Raw genomic sequence first — 24,573 nt, 5'->3', positions numbered from 1 at the left:
CGGGCAGCGGGTGCCCGGCGGGCAGTCGCCTGCCCGCCGGCTGTGACGCCAAACCTGGCCGCGGGTAGGTGGTGGGTCCCCTACCCCCCACTGACTCTTTTTCACAAATAACGCCCCGGGAACCTTTGTGGAACCCGAAACCATACTTAGACACCTTTAAACGCAATCGATGGCAACACGTAGATAATTAACGGATCAAAAGCAAGAAACATACGGCACATATCCTATCATGCTTTCTAAACATAATTGACACCCAAACATGCGAATTCCCACCCAATATATCAAGAATAACACCACACGAGTTTCACGATACATCCTAGGGCTCTAATTATATTTAAATCATCAAGAACGCAATTCATCTTTTAAGAAACAATGTGATTTATCAAGAATATCACACAATCATTAGGAATCTAGGTTTATCAGGAATATCACACAATCATCAACAATCTCTTTCCATCATCTAGATTATCTAGATTACCCAAGAAATCATAACATCAATTATCAAGATCACACCATTAATATCATAACCGAATCATCAATACACAAGAATGTAGAGGGATGCCTAGAGGGAGATCATAGCTAAGAAAATAGGTTTTGTTGAGACATGGGTTACCTCTTAGCCTTAATTGATTTCCTTGGCTATGAAGGGTCTTTCTCTAAGTCTTTCTTCTTTCTTGATTTCTCCTAGGGAAATTCTTGGAACTCCTTGTGTGGTGAGAGATTATTGTGGTGGGGGTTTCTAGGTGCCTCCTATATCCCCTATTTATATATCTAAGAGTCCTAATTAGGGCCCAATACTTTAGGCTTGCTAACTCTATTCCTTTTAGGACTAGGGGTTGGGTTTAGACGTGAGGGCCCACGGACTATGGTGGGCCTTTTCCTAATTAATTATTGTAATTTAATTCTTTCTTTGAATAATTGGTTAAATGATTAATTGGTTTTAGGGGTCGTAACACGGGGTGTTACACTCTCCCCCCCTTAACGGGAAGCTTCGTCCCCGAAGCTTGGTCCTTGCCGAGTGATTTCCTCTTGGTTACTTGGTGTGAAGAGTTCGGGGTAGCGTTCCCTCATCGTGTCCTTGAGTTCCCATATTGCTTCCTCGGTCCCATGATTGGTCCAGAGGACTTTTACCATTTCTATGGCTCGACGACGGGTGGTTCTTGTCTTGGTGTCCAGGATTCTTACAGGTTTTTCTTCGTATGCTAGTGACTCGTCGAGGTCCACGACCTCGGGTTGTAGCACGTGGCTTGGGTCGTGCACATATTTCTTTAGCTGGGATATGTGGAATACGTTGTGTACTCATTCTAGTTCGATGGGTAGAGCGAGGCGGTACGCTAGGTTCCCGACTCTTTCTACGATTTCATAGGGGACGATAAATCGAGGGCTGAGCTTTCCTTTTCTTCCGAATCTCATTACCCCTCGTGTGGGTGAGATTCTCAACCAGACCTTGTCCCCAGGGTTGAATTCGGCTTGTTTTCTCCTTAGGTCGGCGTAGGATTTCTGGCGGTCCTGGGCAGCCTTCATTCTTTCTTGGATGTGCTTGACTTTGGTTATGGTGTCTTGTAGGTATTGGGGCCCTAGTGTTACTGGGTCGACCATGTCTTCCCAACATAAGGGGGTTCTACACTTTTGTCCGTATAGAGCTTCGTAGGGTGCCATAAGAATGCTTGTGTGGTAGCTGTTGTTGTACGAGAATTCAATGAGGTCTAGATGTTCTTCCCATGTCCCTTGAAAGTCTAACACGCAGGCTCTTAGCATGTCTTCGAGAGTTTGAATGGTTCTCTCGGTTTGGCCGTCAGTGGTGGGGTGGAAGGCAGTGCTTAGTTTTAGTTGTGTCCCCAAGGCTGATTGCAGCGATTTCCAAAACTGTGAGAGGAACCTGGAATCTCTATCGGACACAATGTTTCGGGGAATTCCGTGGTATTTCACCACCCGGTTCAGGTAGGCTTGGGCTAGTTGTGTCATTGTCCATGTTTCCTTCATGGCAATGAATCGTGCCGTTTTGGTTAGCCGGTCTACTATGACCCAAATTTTATCCTTGCCGATTTTTGTTAGAGGTAACCCCCCGACGAAGTCCATGGATATGGAATCCCACTTTCCTTGTGGTATCTCAAGGGGTTGTACCAGTCCCTTGGGCTTGCATCGTTCGGCCTTCACCCTTTCGCAGTTCAGGTATTTGGCCACGAAATCCGCAATTTCCTTTTTCATATTGGGCCACCAAAACGACTTTTTCACATCTTGGTATAGTTTGTCACCCCCTGGGTGAACTGAGTATGGGGAGTTGTGTCCCTCCTCCAAGATTTGTTGTTTTAAGTGGGGATGCGTTGTGGGCACGCACCACTTACCTTGGTAGCGGAGACTGCCATCTTCGTGTATTTTGAAGGGTCCTTCCTTTCCCTAGGTTAGGTCGAGACAAATTTTATCTAGTTCCGGATCCTGTTGTTGTCCTGTTTTGATTTCTTCGAAGAGTGTGGGTATGATTTGGGTGTTGAATAGGTGGATCTCGGGGTGGGTTTGATCTTGTTCTATTATTTCCAAGTTTAGCTTCTGGAAGTCTCTGTACAGCTGGTCTGGTAGGATCCAGGTGGCGTTGAGGGAGGTGATTAGTCTTCCTGCTTAGGGCGTCTGCCACGATGTTAGCTTTTCCCTCGTGGTACTGGATGTCTAGGTCGTAGTCTTTTATGAGCTCTAGCCACCTTCATTGCCTCATGTTTAGGTCTTTCTGGGTGAAGATGTATTTTAGGCTTTTATGGTCTGTGTAAATCTTGCATTGTACTCCGTATAGATAATGCCTCCAAATTTTCAGTGCGAATACGATATCGGCTAGCTCGAGGTCATGGGTGGGGTAATTTTCTTCGTGGGTTTTGAGTTGCCTAGATGCGTACGCTATCACCTTGCCTTTTTGCATTAGTACGCACCCCAACCCCTTTTTGGACGCGTCACTGAAGACCTCGAACCCTTCCACCCCGGAGGGGATGGCTAGTACGGGTGCCGTGGTTAGCTTATCCTTCAATTCCTGAAAGGCTGTGGCGCAGTTGTCGTCCCATCGGAAGGGGGTCTCCTTTTTCATGAGTCTGATGAGAGGTTGAGCTATCTTGGTAAAGTCGGGTACAAACCTCCTGTAGTAGCCAGCTAAGCCCAGGAAGCTTCGGACCTCTGAAAGTGAACTCGGTGTGGTCCATTCCTTAATGGCATGGACTTTGGCGGGGTCCACCTTAATTCTTTCTTTGGTTATTACGTAGCCCAGGAAGGCTACGCTGTCTTTCCAGAATTCGCATTTGGAGAACTTGGCGTATAGCTGGTGTTCTCTTAGAGTTTGTAAGGTTATGCGGAGGTGCCTTTCATGTTCTTCCTTGTTTCGGGAGTAGACTAGGATGTCGTCAATGAATACAATGACGAAGTCATCCAGGTGGGGTCGGAATACTCGGTTCATGAGGTCCATGAATATGGCGGGTGCGTTTGTGAGTCCGAAGGGCATTACGGTAAATTCGTAGTGGCCGTAACGTGTTCGGAAGGCCGTTTTCTGAATGTCCGGTTTGGCCACTTGTATTTGGTGATATCCGGATCTTAGGTCAATTTTCGAGAACACCCCTGCCCCCTTAAGCTGATCGAACAAGTCATCGATTCGGGGAAGGGGGTACCTATTCTTTATTGTGACTTGATTAAGTTCCCTGTAGTCGATGCACAGGCGCATGCTCCCATCTTTCTTTTTAACGAATAGTACTGGTGCTCCCCTTGGGGAGGTGCTGGGGCGGATGTAACCTTTATCTAGTAGTTCCTGAAGTTGCGTTTTCAGTTCCTTCATTTCTTTTGGTGCTAGCCTGTATGGTGGTTTAGAGATCGGGGCAACGCCAGGTACGAGGTCTATTGTGAACTCGACTTCCCTGGCCGGGGGGTGCCCTGGGAATCTCGTCTGGGAAGACGTCGGTGAATTCATTTACTACTGGAATGGTTTGTGGTTCGGGTGTTTTGGTGTTGAGGTCCTCGACCGAGCATAGGAAGGCCTCGCTTCCTTGGTTTAGGTATTTCTTTATTTTCACCATGTTTACAAGTTTGATCTCTGGACCCTGGCGGATTCCATGGTACGACACCCTTTTACCGTTTGGTCCCCGTAGGACCACTTTTTGTTCTCCGCATAGGATTTGTGCTTGGAATTTCCCTAGCCAGTCCATGCCCAAGATCACTTGTACCCCATCCAGTCTGAACTGTATTAAGTTGCTGGGAAATTCCACTCCTTGGATGGTGATCATTATGTTCTCGTACATGCGGTCGCACTTGTGATTTCGCCGGAGGCCACTTTGACCTGGAGTCGGACTTTGGTGCTGGTGTTAAGGCCGAGTTGAGTGGCGAATTCGGTTGCTATAAATGAGTTGGTAGCCCCCGAATCAAATAGTATAGTGGCGGGGGTGGCGTGTACTAGGAAGGTTCCGGAGACTATGTTGCTGTCTCCGATCCTGGCTTTGCTTAGGGTAAGGATTCTTCCATGAATGGTTGGCGTTGCGACTTTGTGGAGTGAGACGGTCCTGGGGTTTTTAGGCCCTCGGGTGGGAATTGTGTGACTCTCCTCAGGTTTCCTTTTGTATCCCAGGTGTGTCTCCCGGGGTTGGTTTGATACTTGCTGTAGTTGGAATGCCTTGGCATAGGCTTCCCCGAGGGTTCTCGGTTCTTGTGTGGCCAGGGCTTTCTGGTGTTTGGGATCAAGGCCTGTTATGAACTTCTTGACCTTGCTCATCTCGGTGGGCACCAGCTCGGGGGTGAGGCGAGCCAGTCTGCGGAATTGCTGGTAGTATTCCGTGATCGGGGTTGCTCCTTGTTTTAGGTGGAGGAACTCTTCGTATATGGTGGCTTTTAAATGGTTGGGGTAGAATTGTTCTCGTAGTCGTGTTTTTAGGGTTTCCCAGTTGAATTCGGGGTTTTGTTCGTATGTGGGTCTTTCGTGAGCCCACCAGGTGTCGGCCTCGTGTCGAAGTAGAAGGAGGCTATTCTCACTTGGTGGTTTTCCGGGCATCTGGTTGCCCTGAATATCTTGTCAAAAGTCCCGATCCATTCCTCGAGGGTCGTGGGGTCTTCGTTCCCCGAGAAGATGGGTGGTTGGTGTGCCGAGACTTAGTGGTAGATTTCCAAGTTCTCGTTTGTTGGTGATGGTTGGGGAACGGTAGTACTTAGTGCCTGGGCAATTTGGGCCAGGCGTTGCAGATTCTGAGTCAAGAATTCCTGGGTGGGGAGTTTCGGTGTTCCTACCAGTTTCCTTTTTGGCGCCATCCTGGTGTTCATGGGTTGATGTTATTTTGCATTTTTACCTTGATGCGATAAGCGGAGGGGGAGTTTTCTTTAAATAAGTGAGGGAGGGTTATGTGTAGGTTTCACAGTCTCACCGCGCGTCCTAAGGTTCCTGAGTCCTATGTTCCAAAATACTCAGAGTTCAAGCCTATTGTCTTAAAGTCTAGTCTTAAGAGTCTTATCCTAGGGTCAAACTTAGGCTCGGATACCAACTGTAACACCCCAAAATTTTTCAACTTTTAAGACTTATATAATAAAGGTAAATTCTCATTAAATCCCAAGATATAACATAAAGAGTACGGGGTGCTATGCCACACCTGAGCTAGAGAACTCAGGTGCACAGGCTAACTAACTAATATCTTCAATAATGTAAATGCATAAGCATGGCACGCAGGCCGAAAGGGGAACTATCTACTTCTACGCTCCAAGACTCTAGCGCGCTCCAGTGTCTACTCCTCAGTGCCTGAAAGCCAAATATATCTGTTCAGCGAGAGATGCTGGTAACCCACTCCAACGTGTTGAAATACAGTACATATAGATATATACAGAGATATAAGAAAAACCATTTCGAAGCACGAAGATATATCCTAAGAGACTCTAGCTTTTAAAACAGGGAATAGACTCGACAGATAGGGATAAGCACAGTCAACAGTCACACAACTTACAAGCATAGGGAACAGACTCGACAGATAGAGATAAGCGCAACCAATAGTCATAACCAAGCATATGCGATTTACTAGCATGTATCCTATGGTTATGATTTCATAACATTTATAACATCAAACCATCCATATCTCATCACATAGCACACTTTGATAGCGCCACAGGACCAATCGCATGCCCATACATGAGGGTCAGCGCATATAGCTCTGACACGACCCCGCAGCACCCTGCCCCGTATCGCAACACGGAGGGGTCGATCGCAACCAACCGATGAACCGCAGCTCATCATATTGTTTGATCGCAACCAAACAATGGACCGCAGCCCAAGAGTAGTCATCTGACCGCAGCCAGGAATATGAACCGCAGCTCATGTAAAACGTTTGATCACAACCAAACGGTGGACCGCAGCCCAAGAGTGTAAATCTGACTGCAGCCAGCTTCTGAACCGCAGCTCAGGAATAACCAATTTGATCGCAACCAAATTGGGGTATCATGCACACATAACACATAGCAAACACATGCAACCCACATTGACACATTGGGAAGGGGGAGAAATCGTATAACGAAACCTATGCGTGATCATCCACATACTAAGAATAAACCTAAGGGGTTCATACTTCTCACACCTAGGCCAACGGGATACCAATTCAACTAGCATGTAATATATATAAGACTTATTCAACCTACGAATGGTACCCGAACATCAAACTAGTCATAGGCACGATAGACGGAGTCCGTTGGGACACCACGGGGGTTGGGGGAACATCAAACGGGGAAGCCGGGATCCCGAAGTGGGACAATTTCCAGCGGGTAGCCGGTGGGTGAAGGGTCACCCGCCGGCTGCCCGCCGGTGACGAATTTCCGGGCAGCGGGTGCCCGGCGGGCAGTCGCCTGCCCGCCGGCTGTGACGCCAAACCTGGCCGCGGGTAGGTGGTGGGTCCCCTACCCCCCACTGACTCTTTTTCACAAATAACGCCCCGGGAACCTTTGTGGAACCCGAAACCATGCTTAGACACCTTTAAACGCAATCGATGGCAACACGTAGACAATTAACGGATCAAAAGCAAGAAACATACGGCACATATCCTATCATGCTTTCTAAACATAATTGACACCCAAACATGCGAATTCCCACCCAATATATCAAGAATAACACCACACGAGTTTCACGATACATCCTAGGGCTCTAATTATATTTAAATCATCAAGAACGCAATTCATCTTTTAAGCAACAATGTGATTTATCAAGAATATCACACAATCATTAGAAATCTAGGTTTATCAGGAATATCACACAATCATCAACAATCTCTTTCCATCATCAAGATTATCAAGATTACCCAAGAAATCATAACATCAATTATCAAGATCACACCATTAATATCATAACTGAATCATCAATACACAAGAATGTAGAGGGATGCCTAGAGGGAGATCATAGCTAAGAAAATAGGTTTTGTTGAGACATGGGTTACCTCTTAGCCTTAATTGATTTCCTTGGCTATGAAGGGTCTTTCTCAAAGTCTTTCTTCTTTCTTGATTTCTCCTAGGGGAATTCTTTGAACTCCTTGTGTGGTGAGAGATTATTGTGGTGGGGGTTTCTAGGTGCCTCCTATGTCCCCTATTTATATATCTAAGAGTCCTAATTAGGGCCCAATACTTTAGGCTTGCTAACTCTATTCCTTTTAGGACTAGGGGTTGGGTTTAGAGGTGAGGGCCCACGGACTATGGTGGGCCTTTTCCTAATTAATTATTGTAATTTAATTCTTTCTTTGAATAATTGGTTAAATGATTAATTGGTTTTAGGGGTCGTAACACGGGGTGTTACAGTAGTTGTGTACTCAAAACCGACTTTCTCGACTGCAGGCGATAGCAAAAAAACTCTCTTGGACTGATCCTTCGTCTACCACAACCACCCACGTTGCCTTTTATGCTTGAAAATGCTATGTCTTCCCGATAACCATCTTCACCATACGGAAACAACAATGGGTATTGAAGTGGTAAGTAGGAAGGATTTAATTAACTTATTCTCTACAGTTGTCCACTCTTAGTTTGAACGACAATATCACGCTCACCAATACCAGTATCAAGATCTCCAACAATTAAAGCAGCTACTTCCGACACTTGCGGTAGATTGTTTGTCCTTGCATCTTTATTGCGCTTGCCAAACAACTTAATCTTTACTTCAACGCCAGGATTTCTATCCATTTCAGACTTAGCCATCCGAAAAGACTTAACTAAAACATTATTTTTATCCAACTCACCCTGAATTACATATACTATTTCCACATGAATGTCATCTTGCTCACCAGCACCCTTAAATGAAACAATAAATAGGAAATTATTAATACATTCGTCTACAATATATATATAGAGGGGTGATCACATGTGGTCATGTTGTTTGGTGTGGTCGTGTGGCGGAATTTCAGAATACACCAATAGTTAAGTAAGATATACACCATCAACGTCAGGAAATGCACCACCAAAGTCGCACACAAATTAGGTACGCATCACCAACAACACACCATTAGGTGTGAGTGAAAACACCATACAGTGTTCGGAAATACACCATTGGGGTTGGTGAGTTATATGGTATATTTTTTGGGTCTGTTGTGTATTTTCTGGTTTTTTTTTTTTTTTTTTTTTTTTTTTTTTTTTTTTTTTTTTGCATTTCATTGTGGTGTGTTTTCCTTACACTGTTGGTGCATGTTGTTAACACTGTTAGTGTATTCTGAAATTCCTCCACACGACCACATATGAGCATTATTATATATATATATATATATATATATATATATATATATATATATATATATATGGTCAGGTTCCTGTGAGGTTAGGTCTTCCCGTGTGGCATACTCCATTAGGTATGCATAAATGCACCACATAGTGTTCGTAAATACACCATTATGTGTGGTGTATTTTTTTTTTTTGTGGTGTATTTTTTTGGCATTTCATTCTGGTGTATTTTTGAACACTGTATGGTGCATTTATGCATACCTAATGGTGTATGTCGCACTGACCGCACGGGAAGACCTGACCTCACAGGAATCAGGAATCAATATTTATATATATATATATATATATATATATATATATATATATATATAAACTGATAACCGGCTATTTTGTTTACCTTACAGCATTGATACGGTTATTTTGTTCATTACTTGTGTCGTATATGTACAACTGGGCAAAATGTGGGGGCTTGCCTTCTTCTGGAAGAAGACTACCCATCAAGTGATAATTTTGTCCATTTAATCGGAAAACTGGCGGTCCGCCTCCCTTATTCACACTCATGTCGATTTTACCACCCATAGATGTGAAACAGAGCATGTTGTTGTATGTTCTGATGTTCTGGAGAAATTTTCTTGATAGTTCACCATTCCCGAAGAATAATTCGCTTAACCTTTGGGTGGCAACGGCAGTGTAGGCAACGTAATCTTTCCATTGTTGCAGCACATTGAAAACCTCGGTAATCCCCTAGTGACAGTTTTATTTTGTCTCTCCTCGAACCAGAATGATGCACCACAATGCTCACAAGTATTTGTTGCATCGCCCAAATCAAAGTACTCAACTACATTAGGACTTTATTTTAGTAGGCGATATTAAGTATGTGCAAGGAACATAACTATTAATCGTTAACACGTACCATGTGAAAACGTAGATGTTGTAGCAATATCGTAGAGTACTCGTTGTTCAGCAACCTCACTAATCAAATCTGTAGTGGCAGTAATTCCTTGTGCAGGATTGGGGCATGCTGATATAGAATGACATTTAGAGCACTGTTTTATACGAAGCATAAATGTCTCTAACAACAAATGATTGTATATCAACTATTTTGTATAGGTATAATTATACTTACAAAATGTTTCTATTTCAAAATTCACTAAATTTAATTTTGTTTAAGTACCGCAAGTCGTTTGACAATTATATTTACATTATTGATATATAGCTAAAATACATAGTACCATTATACTTTTTCAATTTAAAAGATAAGTGAAATAACAATAAAAGAAATACCGAAATTAATAATCATAATATATACATAAGAAAGTAGTAATTACATTAATGTATCTAATTCAAAATTCACTCATTAATTTTGTTTAAGTTCGGCATGTCGTTAGACAATTACATTAACAGCATTGACATTTATGTATAAATACATAGTACAATTATACTTGTTCAATTTAAAAGATAAGAAATTAAATACCGAAATTAATAATCATAATATATACATAAGAAATTAGTAATTACCGGGAGAACAATTATTTGTAGTTTGGATCATTGACGCTATAGATTCTTCTTCAAACGATGATAGCAAGTCTCTATTGACGACATTTGCTTCTTTAGTAGGGTCCGGACTACTAACCTCGCTTGAGCCAAGATTAAAGTTAGATATGTTTTGCAACGGTTATCGCATTGCTCCTTTTGGTGTTGTGTTAAAACCTAGAGTCAACCACCACACGATAAATAAATACAGTCTTACTACACAAATTAAAACTATAATAATTTTGTGTATAGAAAATTACCAGTTAATATAGATGTCGGTATGGAGAGTACTGAGCCTTGAAACCGTCCGAAAATATAGTGCTTTGAATTGTTTGAGCCTATTATTGGTGTTATGTTACACCCACTAATGTGTATATTGTCAGTACCTGAATTTACACATAGATCATCATTTATATTTAAAAATATATTACGAATAGACCAAAAAACAATTAATTTGTCAGAAAATTTGTACTAACGAATTATATATATATATATATATATATATATATATATATATATATATATATATATATATATATTCCATGCCACCTAACTATATAACGCAATAAGGTAAGAGTTTTACCGTTACTTATGTTACTCATTGGTGTAATATCTGGAGTAAAACACCTGTCAATTGAAGACCTTCTAAGAATAGTTGCACTACTGTGACGTACCTTAAGCATCATTAATGTTGATGATGAATTCTCTAAATTTTCTGAGATTAATAAAAGTAAAAAAATAATACATTAGTGCCATAATAATTTCAGCTAAAATTATAGTCCACATCGAATAAGTAATTAGACCATTATTAGTCAACGTAAATTTGAAAGTAAAAAAATAAATTCATTACACATAAATACATCGTAAGCCTTATTTCATGGCCCATGTTCCATCATATTGTGTGGACCCCAGTTTAAAAAGTAATTTTTTTTTCAAAATTAAGTTTAGTTCATTTATGTATATGATTTATTATTTTTTGAAAGAAATAAATTAATATAATAACGGTACATTAACTTATATAGGACCAATTTTAATAATATAGGTACATGATTTTTAATTTTATCATCGCATTGGTTTAGTTACAGTTTTTTATAAAGGTGCACTAAAGTATACAATTTTTATAATTGAGGGGGCTAATAATCTAACTGGCGTACAAAACTAATGTATTTTTAATAACTTAAAAATGTACAGTCAATTCTTTGTTCCTTACATTTGTGTATACCATTGTACCCGTGCGATGATTAAATTAAAAATACACAACTGAAATTTTGTAAAAATAAATTTAGTCAACATAGCATAATTTCAATAATTATGGCATGCAACATGCTAATTGAAGGACAAATTAATAATCCAAACATTTTTTTTAAATCAGGCCTACTTACAACACAAATTTACATCTGATTCAAGATCAGGCCTACTGACCCAAATATGGAAGCCCAATCTAATGACTCAAACCCGACCCATTACTCCCCAGGTATATAACCCTTGTTTGTTGCCCTAACCCGACTCTTCAGCTTCATTCCTTCTCCCCGCATCGGCTGCCTCTTGCTCTCTCTCCCTTCCTCCGCTTAGCTCTCGTTCTGTCCAAATTTTTCAACCAAAACGTGTCCGATAATACTTATCGGCGGTGTAGACCATCGCGGGTGACCTTTCTTTGGGTTGAAAACCATGCGATGTGTCTCTTGTTTCACTATTTTTTATTGTAATCCGTTTAGTTATTAGCCTAAACTCGGGAATTTGTAGCTCAAAATCCTAACCCTACGTCTTTTGGTACCTTTAATTTCAAGTTCGTATCACGATTTCAAGGGTCTAGCGCAGTCGGAGAAAACCCTAAAAAAGCTAAGTACATATACTAATAGTTGGTTATTTATTTACATTTTCTTGAATGCACGTCCCCTGAAATTATAGATTAATGTTCGGAATAGAAGAGTTTATATTTTGTTTTTGGGACTGCCTTCTAGCATAGTATTATAGAATGGGTTTGTATGATATAATTGCTAGATTGGATACATTCTTACGATCTTTACACCGAAAGTAGTAGTTGTAAACCTAATAATTTTGATTCTTGTTTGTAATATACATATATTTTTTGTTTGGCTGTACAGGTTAAGAAGATGGGTTTTTAAGATAAAAATGCAGTTGAAGTATTGTAAGTACTGCAATTTATAAAAAGCTCAGTGCAAGTAAGAGTTTTCAATCTAACCTTTATTATGAATTAGTTGTTTCCGCTTTGTGCCTATGATTGTGGATGCTTTAATCTGCCTCATATCTTTCCAATTCTGTGTAAATTTCAACTGTTTAGCATGGATATAAGCTATCTTTAGTATTAGTGACATAAACTGTATTGTATATATTTCATGTTCAGTAATCATAGTTGTCAAAAAGTTGTTCTGATAATAAAAAAACAATATAACTGTTCTTTTTTTTTTTTTTTTTGAAATTGGTATAACTGTGTGTTAGTTAATATCTTACTTAAATACCTGCATTAAATGATTTGTCTTTAGTTACTAATTTATTTGTTCACAGTAGTTGGCAAATTGCGATTATAAATTATGAATACAAATTGTTTGTCATTTTTGTTGCTCTATAGTTGTGCTGCTGGTGTATATTTTTTTTACATGATATACCTAATCCTAAGATGTGCTTATGTTTGTCAATTTTTGGTATTTTATTTGTCATTGAATGTCTTTGTTTTTTAATTTTAAAGTAAATGTTCAAGTTATCTGATTGTAAACATCATCATTGCACTACATTTGGCAGTTCCCTTCATTGGTAGTTGTCTTAGTCTGAAACAGAACTGTGCTAAATCTGCCATTTCACATTCAATTTTTTTTTAGTTTCAACTGAATTGAATTTTTTGTCTTACTTGTTATCATTTGGAGATTACTAACTTCATGGTTCCCAGTAGATGGCAAATGATGATTAAAATTTCTGATGTCGTAATTGTTTTTAAAAATCGTTCCTCTTAAAATTGTGGTAGAGTTCAAAAGTTTTGAAAATTTTATTTATACATGTTATACTGCTACTAAGCTTAGCCATGTTTGTCAATTTTTCCTATTTTATTTGCCATTGACTGTCTTTTAGATTTTTTTTAATCAAATGTTCAAGTTATCTTATTGTGAACATCATCATTGCACTGCCTTTGGCAGTTCCCTTCATGGGTAGTTGTCTTAGTCTGAAACAGAACTTTGCTAAAATTTGCCTTTTCAATTTCAATTTTTTTGAAGTTTCAACTGCATTGAATTTTTTGTCTTTAACTGCATTAAAATTTCTGATGCCGTAATTGTTTTTAAAAATTGTTGCTCTAAAATTGTGGTAGAGTTCAAAAGTTTAGAAAATTGTATTTATACATGTTATACGTGCTACTAAGCTTAGCCATGAGACTTTTTTTTTTTTCCAATTTTTTGGGCCATCTGTTGTTTTTTTCTTACTCTGAAACAGAACTGTGATAAATTATTCCTTTGTCATTTCATTTGTTTTGTGTCTTTTGATTTTTTTTGCAGATTTTTGGTCATGTAAAAAGCATTTTTGGACCTTCGTTGTAGTATAGTGTTGTAATGCCCAACTGTTTAAGGCAAATTAGTACTCTCATAAACTTGTATTAGTAGAACTTTTCATATGAAGTCTATGAATCTTACTTAATGGTTACTAATATTCAATAATCTTTGTCTTCTTTACCAATTTTCAGATGTCATTCTTTTTAGCAAAGTTTTTTGCAAAAGTTTAACACTATTATAGATAAGCGGCTACATATACATAAGTATTCCTGCACAGTTTTGACATGAATTATATCTTAACACGATGTGATGCATTATGTCAATGCCTTTTTAAAAAAAAAAACATTTTTTTTTAACATTTTGAATGAATATGACATTTTACAAATAGTCTTATATCTAATGTAGCTGCTTATCTTATAATACTCTGACATTTGAAAATTATCCAACCTTCCAAATTACAAATGGTTATTAATTTTTTGAATAAAACTATATAAGATAAGCATTTGATATATATAAACATTTTCAACTATTTAAGATAACCATTTCATATATATATATAATAAGTTTCAATGTGTATTTTTTTAATAATGTGCCTTTTTTGCACATTGATACTGGCTCTATTACAATGTAGTATCTGTTCATATACTTTCTCAACCTACTGAAACACAAAGAACCAATAACGCCTCCACTGAGGCTTGAACTCACAATCTTCCAAATGGAAGTCCAACCCGGGTACCATTAGACCACATAGTCCTAGTTTTTTGCCTATTGATATGATTTAACAAATCATATTTGATTAACTTCTTTTGAGACCCTTAACTTGATTGCTAATCTGAATATTTTTATTTGTAATATTGTCTGATTCCTACTCTGTTTGATAACTTTGCTAATCTTATAGTATTTGTCACAATCAAGCAGTTATTATAAGTTTTTACTATTAATGTCAATATTTATGTGATGCTTGCTTGGATTGTATACTGTTGTAATAGTCAAAGTTGAGGTATAGCGTTTAGTTTTAAATAGATACATAGTAGTAAGTTGTAACTTTTAGAAGGAAATTTGTATTCATTTTTCAGTGAATTACAAATACATTACAGGACTTATGTCAGGTTACAAATACATTACAGGACTATGTAGGATCCCTAATGGAACAGTCTAAGTCTAGATGTTTGTGATCTTGTACAAGGAAATTTGTATTCATTTTTCAGTGAATTACAAATACATTACAAGACTTATGTTAGGTTACAAATACATTACAGGACTATGTAGGATCCCTAATGGACTGTGTTGTGTGATCTTGTACATGTAATAATTTGTGATGGGGTGTGGACCCCGGCCCAAGAAGAATAAGGCCCAAGAGATAGATTACACGGATAGTGGAAGAAGCCCAGAGAGATTGGGGCGCGACCCAGTGGATAAAGGTTTATAGGGCCCAACATGGGCCAGAGCCGAGTCTAGGAGTCGGCCCATGTTAAGGTAACGACTCGGCAGAGAGCCGTTACCCGGCATTTACAGCAGCAGTTAAGAGGCTCGACCAAGCAAGCCGTTGAGAGCCCGAGAGAGCCGTTGGCCGGCGGCCCCAAAACATAATTAGCCTTAAAATAGCCTTTTAATGTGTTTTAACTCGGTAGAGGAGGGCTTACTATATAAAGGGCCCTCCGTGAATGTAAAAGGGGGGGGGGGGGGGGGGTCCATGCCCAGATAAGAAAGAGAAACCATTTTCGCTATTACATTTTCCTCAAAGCTTTTATTGAAAGGTGAATCCACCGACCAAGGTTGTGCTGGACCTCCCTGGGCCCAAAAACCCTAAAACCAACACTGGCGCCGTCTGTGGTGATCGAAACAAAGAGCCACATCCGTTCTTGAACAGGCGAGTTCACAAGAAAGACGAGGATAGTGTAAGAAAGACGAAGGCTTTGCGACATGTCGGAAGGACGAAGCCAGGCCATCAACCGTAACAATGTGCCGGAAATCGACTTAGAGAGCAGCTGAACCAGCGGAACGCCCAAAGTCAAGAAAACGATTCGGCACCCTTAAATCGGCCACCGCCCATGATACCCCTCACCCCCCGAACAACTTCGAGCCATCAGACGGGCTGTTGTCGCTGAAAATCGGGAGGTGGGAGAATAGTCGGCTTCACGACCGCCGCCCCGCAATCAACAACTGCCCCAAAGATCTAGAGAAGGCAGACAAGGAGATCGGCGAGCAGAGAGCTTACCGATGCGATCAGTCCATTCAAGGCTTGGACCGAATGCCGCGCGTCAATCGGCGAGAGAACGACTGCGGGAGAGAGAGCCCAGTCGCGCACCGGTGGGTCCACAGAATCGAGAGGCCGCCCGAGAAAAACCCCGTACTAGAAGGACCAGGACTCAGGCACGACGGACCGAGCGACCTATACGCAACAATGACCAACAAGCCGAATCAGAGGCCGGCGAAAGCACGGAGTCCACCGGAAACCACACGCGAAATGGTGGCGATGTGGCTCACTTGGCTCGAGAACTGCGAAATCTGAGGGAGCAAGTGGAAGGTAAGACCAAGTCCCCGGGACGAACGTTGCTCACTTCATTGCACTTTTCGACCAAGATCATGTCTTACAAAGTAGCCGGCGACTTCAAATTCCCGGAGCAGGCCACTTTCGATAGATCCGGCGATCCACGGGAGCACCTTCTAAGCTACCAAGCTAAGATGCAGGTTTTAGGAGTCCGAGACCCTGTCCGCGCTTTCCTACCGACACTAAAGGGCTCGGCGCAAAGATGGTTGGTGGCTCTGCCCCCGGGATCAGTACACAATTTCGAAGAGCTAGCCGACCGTTTCCTGAGTCACTACGCGGCCAACATCAAGCCACAGAAAGATCTAACCCATCTGGGAGACGTTCATCAAGAGGAGTGTGAATCCCTCAAGACCTACATGGCCCGATGGCAAAAAGAGATCCAGTCTATTGAGGAAGTTGAGGACCAGACCGCCCTCACTTTCTTCATCGAATCTTTACGATCCGGGTAGCTGTACCGTGATCAACGAGACAATCGGCCAGCCACCTACGCAGAGGCCATACATATGGCTAACAAACGAGCCAACACGGAGCAGGCCATAAAGCAGAAGCGGCAGCATGAGGCCGGAGGATCCGCTAATGGAAAGAGAACCCATGCGGAAGCTAAGGAGAGACGCCCGGAACCGGCTAGGCGACCTGAAGCACGGCGCCCATATGACAGGCCCAGCATTCGCCCTTATAGGCCGACTCCCCAGCACCCGGTGCAGGAAGTGCAAGCAGTCGCGCCTCCTCCGCCTCCCCTGGCCGAAGAGCGTACAACAAACGAGGAGCCAGGTAAGGTGTCTAAATATTGTCGCTATCAAAAGTCATACACCCACAACACGGAAGAGTGTTATTACCTGAAGAAGATCATGGAAGGGATCATCCAGCAAGGAACCCCGCCTCCCAACCAACGGCGAAGAGGATCAGCGGCCTGGGAAGACGGCGACCCCGTAGGGGCGGCAGAGGGTAGTCGCGGCAAGAAGCCGACGACTGATGAAGATGAGACCCAATGGTGACAGAAGCCAGTTATCAACATGATAGTCGGCGGCCCAGAGGGAGGCGAATCTGCGAACACCAGAAAGGCCTGGACTCGGCAATTGTATGTTGGGACAGTGTACGGACGAGAAGGTGGTTCGAAGAAAGCCTGCCGAGAGCCTATTGTCTTCACTGACAAAGATCTACCCATAGGAGAGACACCACACCGCGATGCCCTGGTCATTGCGATGGATGTAAATGGAGTAGTCGTTCGGCGAATACTGGTAGATACCAGGAGCAGTGTCAACGTCTTGTATCTCGAGACCTTCACCAAAATGGGGCTAACACGAGAGCAGCTGATCCCGGTCAAGACGCCACTCGCCGGCTTCACGGGCGACTCTGTGGAGGCGGAGGGCTCAATTACCCTTCCAGTAGAAACCGACAGCTACCCTGACGTGCAGAAGCTGGACATGAAGTTCATCGTGGTCGACCTGACCTGTTCGCACAACGCAATACTCGGCCGACTAGGCTTGGAAGATTTGGGAGCGTTAATCTCCATTGAGGCACCTCTGCTTGAAGTTCCATACACCAAATGGGATAGGTACAGTCCGCTGTGATAGAAGAGTCGCCCGTGACTGCTACTTGCAAGCCTGCAGGGGCATGGGTAAGCGTGAAATGCAGGTCCATGAGATCACAGAACGACCTCCGAAGAAGACAATGATACCCCGCCCGGAGCCGGCCGTAGAATTAGAAGATATCGAAATCGACCCCGAACGACCAGAGAGACGAGTTCGAATTGGAGTCGGCCTCCGAGATGAGGTGCGAGAGGAAGTCATAAAGGTATTACGAGAGAATTGCTTTGTCTTCGCGTGGGGGGCAGAGGATATGTCGGGAGTGGACAGGTCTATCATCTCGCATCGGCTCGCCATCGATCCCGATCATCGACCGGTAATCCAGAAGAAGCAATATCTAGCCAACGACCGCAGGAAATTTGTGAAGAAAGAGGTAAACACACTGTTGGCCGCCGGTCATATACGGGAAGTTAAATATCCGGAATGGCTGGCTAACGTGGTGCTCATACCGAAGCCCCCGGCTTGACGAATGTGCGTAGACTACACCGACCTCAACAAAGCCTGTCCGAAGGACCCATTTCCGTTGCCTCGGATCGATCAGCTAGTCGACGAAACGGCAGGGTCGGCATTGTTAAGTTTCATGGACGCCTTTAGAGGATATCACCAGATCTTCATGCACAAGGCCGACGAGGAAAACAAAGCGTTCTTGACCCCGGATGGGGTCTATTGTTATCAATTCATGCCATTCGGACTCAAAAATGCGGGAGCCACGTATACGCGAATGGTCGCTCGGTTGTTCCAAGACCTATTGGGAAAGTCTATGGCGGCTTACGTAGACGGCATGTTAGTAAAGAGCCGGGAGGAAATCAATCATGCTGGGGACTTGGCCGATTGCTTTCAGGTAATGCTTAAGTATAATTTACGGCTTAACCCGAAGAAGTGCGCTTTCGCCGTGCAAGGTGGGAAATTCTTGGGATATATGGCGACCAAAAGAGGCATCGAGCCCAACCCGGAGAAGGTGCAGGCCATCATGGACATGCAGCCTCCCAGTACTGTTAAGGACCTACAGCGGTTGACTGGTCGACTGGCTGCCCTTAGTCGTTTTTTAAGTAAGTCGGCAGACAAGACTGTGCCCTTTTTTGAGGCTATGAAGAAGAAGGAGGGCTTCGTATGGACACCCGAGTGCCAGCAATCGTTCGAAGAGCTGAAAAGATATCTTTCTACACCTCCGGTGCTGTCTACCCCCCAGGTCGGTGAGCCGTTGTTCTTATATCTAGCCGCGTCCTTGAAGGCGGGAGGAGGAACGTGCCCAGCATCCGGTATATTACGTGAGTCGTTCTTTGAAGGCAGCCGAAGCTCGATACACGCCCTTGGAGAAAATCGTCTACGCTTTGGTAATCACCGTACGCAAACTGGCACCCTACTTCCAAGCCCACACCGTCCCAGCCTCGCCCATCAATTAAGGGACAGGCCTTGGCCGACATCTTGGTCGAATGCACTGCCGGAGAAGGCGACAAGGGCGACATCATAGAAGATGGTCCCGGCAAATGGTGGGAGATGCACGCAGATGGAGAAGCAAGCCGCCAACATTACGACGGTGGAGTTATGATGATTACCCCAGAAGGGTTCAGTCTTTATTACGCTTTAAGTTATCTGTTCCCAACATCTAACAATGAGGCCGAGTATGAAGCTGTGTTGGGCGGCCTACGACTTGCCAAGACACTGGGAGCGGGACGCCTACGAATCAAGACCGATTCCCGTTTAGTAGTCGGGCAAGTGTCCGGGACTTGCGAAGCGAAGAACACTCGGATGGTTTAGTATAAGGAGAAAACGGTAGAACTGTTAAAGGGATTCGGCGCTTACGAGATAGAGTACATCTCGCGAGCTAACAACACAGAGGCCGACATACTGTCGAAAATCGCTTTGGAAGGTGTGCCGGACCACCTCGTTAAAATCTGCCAAAAGGAGGAACTAGTCCGACCTAGCATAGAAGAAGCGACTTTAGAGATTCAGCAAGTAACGACTGGAGAATGGGACCAGGTGAAAAACCCTGAAATGTTCTGGGTTGAAGATATTCGACGGTACAAGGAAAAGGGGGAATTGCCAGAGGACCCCGGAGTCGCCGCCCGAGTTCGTCGCAAGGCTCCGTCATTCGAAATTATCGATGGATAACTATACAAACGGTCGTTTGGGGGTCTCCTCCTCAGATGCTTACTCAGACCGGAGGCGGAGAAAATAATAGACAAAGCCCATCATGGAATCTGTGCAGCTCACCAGGGCGCCCACACCCTCGCCCGGAAGCTAGTCGTTCAGGGATACTATTGGCCTACTATGATGAGGGACTGCATCGAGTGGATAGCCAAATGCGCGATCTGCCAAGCATTCGCTCGAAAGGACACTCGGCCAGCCACTTTCTACACGCCGGTTACTACGGCCATCCCGTTCGCCAAATGGGGGATTGACCTGTTGGGACCACTACCGGTCGCCCCCGGGCGGTTGAAGTTCTGCATAGTAGCCATCGACTACTTCACCAAATGGGTTGAGGCTGAACCGCTAGACACTATCACCGAGTACCAGTGTCGACCCTTCTTGTGGAAGAAAGTAATCTGCAGCTTTGGATTACCTGAGCATGTGGTCAGCGATAACGGTCGACAGTTCGACTGCCAACCCTTCGCCGATTTCTGCCAACGGCATAGTATACGCCACACTAAGGTGTCCGTCGCCTACCCACAGGCCAATGGGCAAGTCGAGAATGTAAATCGTACCATCGTAGATGGAATCCGGAAAAAGCTGGAGGACATTGGAGGAAACTGGGCGGATGAGCTTGACCGAGTCCTATGGGCTTACCGAACCACTCAGAGGCGGGCGACCGGTGAAAGTCCGTTCTCCCTAGCATATGGCATCGAGGCCAAAGTTCCAGTGGAAGTCGTCAAGCCTACCCACCGAGTTCACAATTACTCAGATGAAGGAAACGAGGAGAGCCTCAGGATTGAAAAGAACTTCTTGGAGGAACGAAGGGAAGCCGCACATGCCCGGATGGCAGAATATCAGCAGGCCGTAAAAAAGATATCGGGATCGGAGGATTCGCCCACGAACCTTTCAAATAGGCGACCGCGTGCTACGAGATCGACAGGCAAGCCAACCCACAGAAGGAGGAAAGTTCGCGGTCAAGTGGGAAGGACCTTATCGCATTGCCGCTGTGGTCCAAGCCAGCACATATAAACTGGAGACATTGGAGGGGAAGCTCATCGACAGGATCTGGAATGTGATCCACTTAAAGAAGTTCTATCAATGAGTTCAAGTTCTGTTGACAAAAGGTTAGCCTATGTATTCACCTAAAATTCAACCTTGAATAAAGTACCGTCACTTTTCACATCTGGAAAACAGTTTCTGAGAAAGATAGGAAACAAGGGCCCAGACCCTTAGTCATTTCCGAGAAAAAGCCAAGAGGAGTCGCCTCGACTGAGGGACTCGGCGAGAAAAGATTGGAAACAAGGGCCCAGACCCTTAGTCGTTTCCGAGAAAAAGCCAAGAGGAGTCGCCTCGACTGAGGGACTCGGCGAGAAAAGATTGGAAACAAGGGCCCAGACCCTTAGTCGTTTCTGAGAAAAAGCCAAGAGGAGTCGCCTCGACTAAGGGACTCGGCGAGAAAAGATTGGAAACAAGGACCCAGACCCTTAGACGCTTCCGTGGAAAAGCTTATAGGAGTCGCCTCGACTGAGGGACTCGGCGAGAAAAGATAGAAAGTCAGGGCCCAGACCCTTAGACGTTTCCATGAGAAACCTACAAAAGTCGCCTCGGCTAAGGGACTCGGCGAACCAAAAGGACAAACGCACCGGGAGCAGTGGGACGAAGGGGCTCAACAAGAGCAGTCGAAAGGCATGAATAGATTGCATAAAGGAAAACATGAAGAGGAGCGGTAAGCAAAAAGAAATTTCCATTAATTGAAAAGCCCGAAGGAGAGGCCAGCCTGTACAAAAGGAGAAATTACAAAAAGCCCTAGACTACGGGGGAAGGGGTGTCGACGTCGACTTCCTCTGCTTGTCCTTCCGCCGATGTTCCAGCTGGAGGAGCAGGTAGGGAGTCTTCCGCCGCAGGAGGCTGTTCAGTCAAAGCCACCGGGTTCGCCACAGGAGGAGCCACTGGATCAGCAGCCGCCACAGGTGCCTCAGCAGTTGGTAAAGGATCAAGCACTGACTTAAGGCCCCAGCTCTCCGGGGTGAAGGTCGAGTCGCGGGCCAAGAGGAGGGCATGGATCTCCATCTGAGCTTCACGATAGCCCAAGCGATAATCACGCTCACCCAGATCCAGCAGATAGTCGTCCCTTTCTGGAGTCGCCAGCCACTCCTTTGCCAGCGCCTCTCGACGGCCCTCAACTGCCGACTTCACGTCCGCCTCAAAGGCAGCCGAGTTCTTGTACTCAGCAACAGCGGCGGCGATGGCCTTGTCTCGCTTTGTCTCCCATTGGCGGGTGACCCTCAGCAGCTCGGCGGTATGAACCTCCTTCGCCTTGGCATAAACCGCCTGTTCTTCCAGGCAAGCCTCCTCTGACTGGCGTAGACGAGTGGCGATGTAGTGCATGGTAGCTTTGAGCGCCCGTATCCGCTTCCTCAGCTCCAACTGAAAAGTGAGGTTCTGAGAAAAAAGAAAAAAAGGGGTAGTGTTAGAAGAAAATCTAGAAGGAATTGAAAAATAAAAGAGGCCGGCAAAGAACTTACTCAGTAGGACTGGCGTAGAGAGGCTTCCAGGATATACTCGTCCTGCATCTTATTCGCCGCCTCCAAGTCCTTAGGGAGGAGGACATGTTCGACCCAATTTTGGACCGAGTAGTTGCCCACCCAAATCTGGGCATCCTCTTCGAGCTCTAAGCCCAATCGGATCTTCTTGGGAGGAGGCGCGTCTGACTGCTCCAATGGGCGCTTGGAGCTGGGACTCTCCGTAGGCGCCGGAGGCGGAAGGCGAGAAGGAGAAGCAACGGGAGACGGCGTCAGGTCCACCACAGTTCGTGGAGGAGATGGAGTCGCCTGGGGAGCCAGAGAAGGAAGTGAATAAGAAGCCGCTTGTGCACCAGACGACCGCTGCGTCAGCCGGCGCCTCATCTTTTCAGCACGGTCGGCCATGGCAGGCGTTCGGGCCTCGGCTTCGTCCGAGCTGGTGGAGTCGGAATCGTACGGACCTGCATAAGGAAAAACTAAAGGGTCAGCAGTCGGACCAGCCAAGAAAGTTAAGGAAAAAGAAAGCCATGAAAGGCTACCTGTGGTGGCCGCGCCGGTTGGCAAAAGACCCCGTTTCGCCATAGCCCGAACTCGAGACCAGTACTTGACAGAGTAAGGTCCAAAGCTCTTCAGGAACTCGGCACCCTGGATCGCGTCCTGGGTAAAGGCAGCGCGCCAGGAGCAGGGTTTGAAGAGGGCAGCCGGCCATAAGGTAGGGAAAGTGAAGGTTGAGAAAGAAGGGCGGACGAAGAAGAAGTAGGGAAGACCCTCGAACAACTGACGCCCAGGTCGGGCAGACTCTTGGATGAAGCCCGGGGAGTACGAGCCGACCTTGTTCACTGTGAACAGGCACCTAAAAAGATCTAGGTCGGGCTCGCAGAGCCACCAATGGCATAGATTGATGAAGCAGGCAAGAAGGCGGTGTGAGTTAGGCACGAGCTGACCCAGAACCAGGTTATAGTGGCGGTAGAAAAGGGAAAGAAAGGGATGGGGTGGCACTCGAAAGCCAAAGGCCACCGAGTGCAGGTGAATGTTGACGCAGTCTTCCAGCGGGTCAAAGATTGACGGCCGTCCGGTGGAAGTACGGTGGCCGAAGGGCCAAGAAGGAAACGGGCCATCTCCAGGTCCGCCTCAGTAACCAGTGGTTGTAGCAAAAATGAGTGATGGTGAGTGTATGGGTGTGAAATGTCGTCCTCAGGGGATTGGGGGTTATGGCACGCAATATGCAATCACAAGAAACTAGGCACTAGCATAAAGAAATCAACAAGAAGCTAAGCAAATCATAACGAGATTGAGGCTACGGTAACTAAACAAAGTAACACAAACACATATTAACAAGATGTAAACACGAAATAAAGAAATAGGACTCAAACTAGGGAGCATTATCATCTAGATGCTTTAACAACCTAAGGGATTAGGGAGAACAAGTAACCAAGGAAATCAAGCGGGAATGCACGTAGGTATCCTAGTCTACAAACCATTCTCATGATTAATAAACAAGGATTAGAACAAGGAATTGCCCCACTTTCATGGTGAATCAATTCCAAGTCCATCAAGCACACAAAGAATCTAAAGCCCTCAATTTCCCCTATTTTCGTAGGAAGAAATCGGGTCTATGCAAGGGGTGGCATGGATTCATCACCCAACTCTCGTTGAGGCAAGTAATTCTCCAAAAACAAGCTAATGAATGTGTACATCAAACATTAACAAGATATAAATACAAAACCTTCACAAACACATGAACCCTAGGTTGGAGTTCTTCCCCTTTTTGCAATAATCACAAATCAAGCATCAAGATAGATAATACAACCCTAACTCAAGTCTATAAACTAACTACTCATGATTAAATAGCATAAAGAACACAAGAACACAAGCATTAAATATAAATCTTGCAAAAGAAATAGATAAGGAAAAGAAAACTTCACTAAGAAATTGATGGTAAATCTTGGAATCCAAGTGTTGAATCCTTGATTACAAGCTTGAAATGTGTTAAAGAACCTAAATCTAAGCCTAATCTAACACTAAAATATGAAATGAAGTCAAAGGAAATGTCTAGGGTTCTAACAAGA

General features: G+C 44.2%; 1 long non-coding RNA gene across 1 annotated transcript; it reads left to right on the top strand.

Moving 5' to 3' along the window:
- On the top strand, positions 1-23,767 carry LOC109174625. Its single transcript, XR_002053129.1, has 3 exons — positions 1-10; positions 5,315-5,324; positions 23,647-23,767. It is a non-coding gene; the product is annotated as an uncharacterized LOC109174625 (long non-coding RNA).
- Positions 23,768-24,573: the final 806 nt, after the last annotated feature.

Source organism: Ipomoea nil, unplaced genomic scaffold (assembly GCF_001879475.1).
Source record: "Ipomoea nil cultivar Tokyo-kokei standard unplaced genomic scaffold, Asagao_1.1 scaffold0146, whole genome shotgun sequence".
Taxonomy (NCBI): Eukaryota; Viridiplantae; Streptophyta; class Magnoliopsida; order Solanales; family Convolvulaceae; genus Ipomoea; species Ipomoea nil.
Note: the sequence above shows the minus strand (reverse complement) of the source record. Positions and strands in the feature narration are given on the sequence as shown.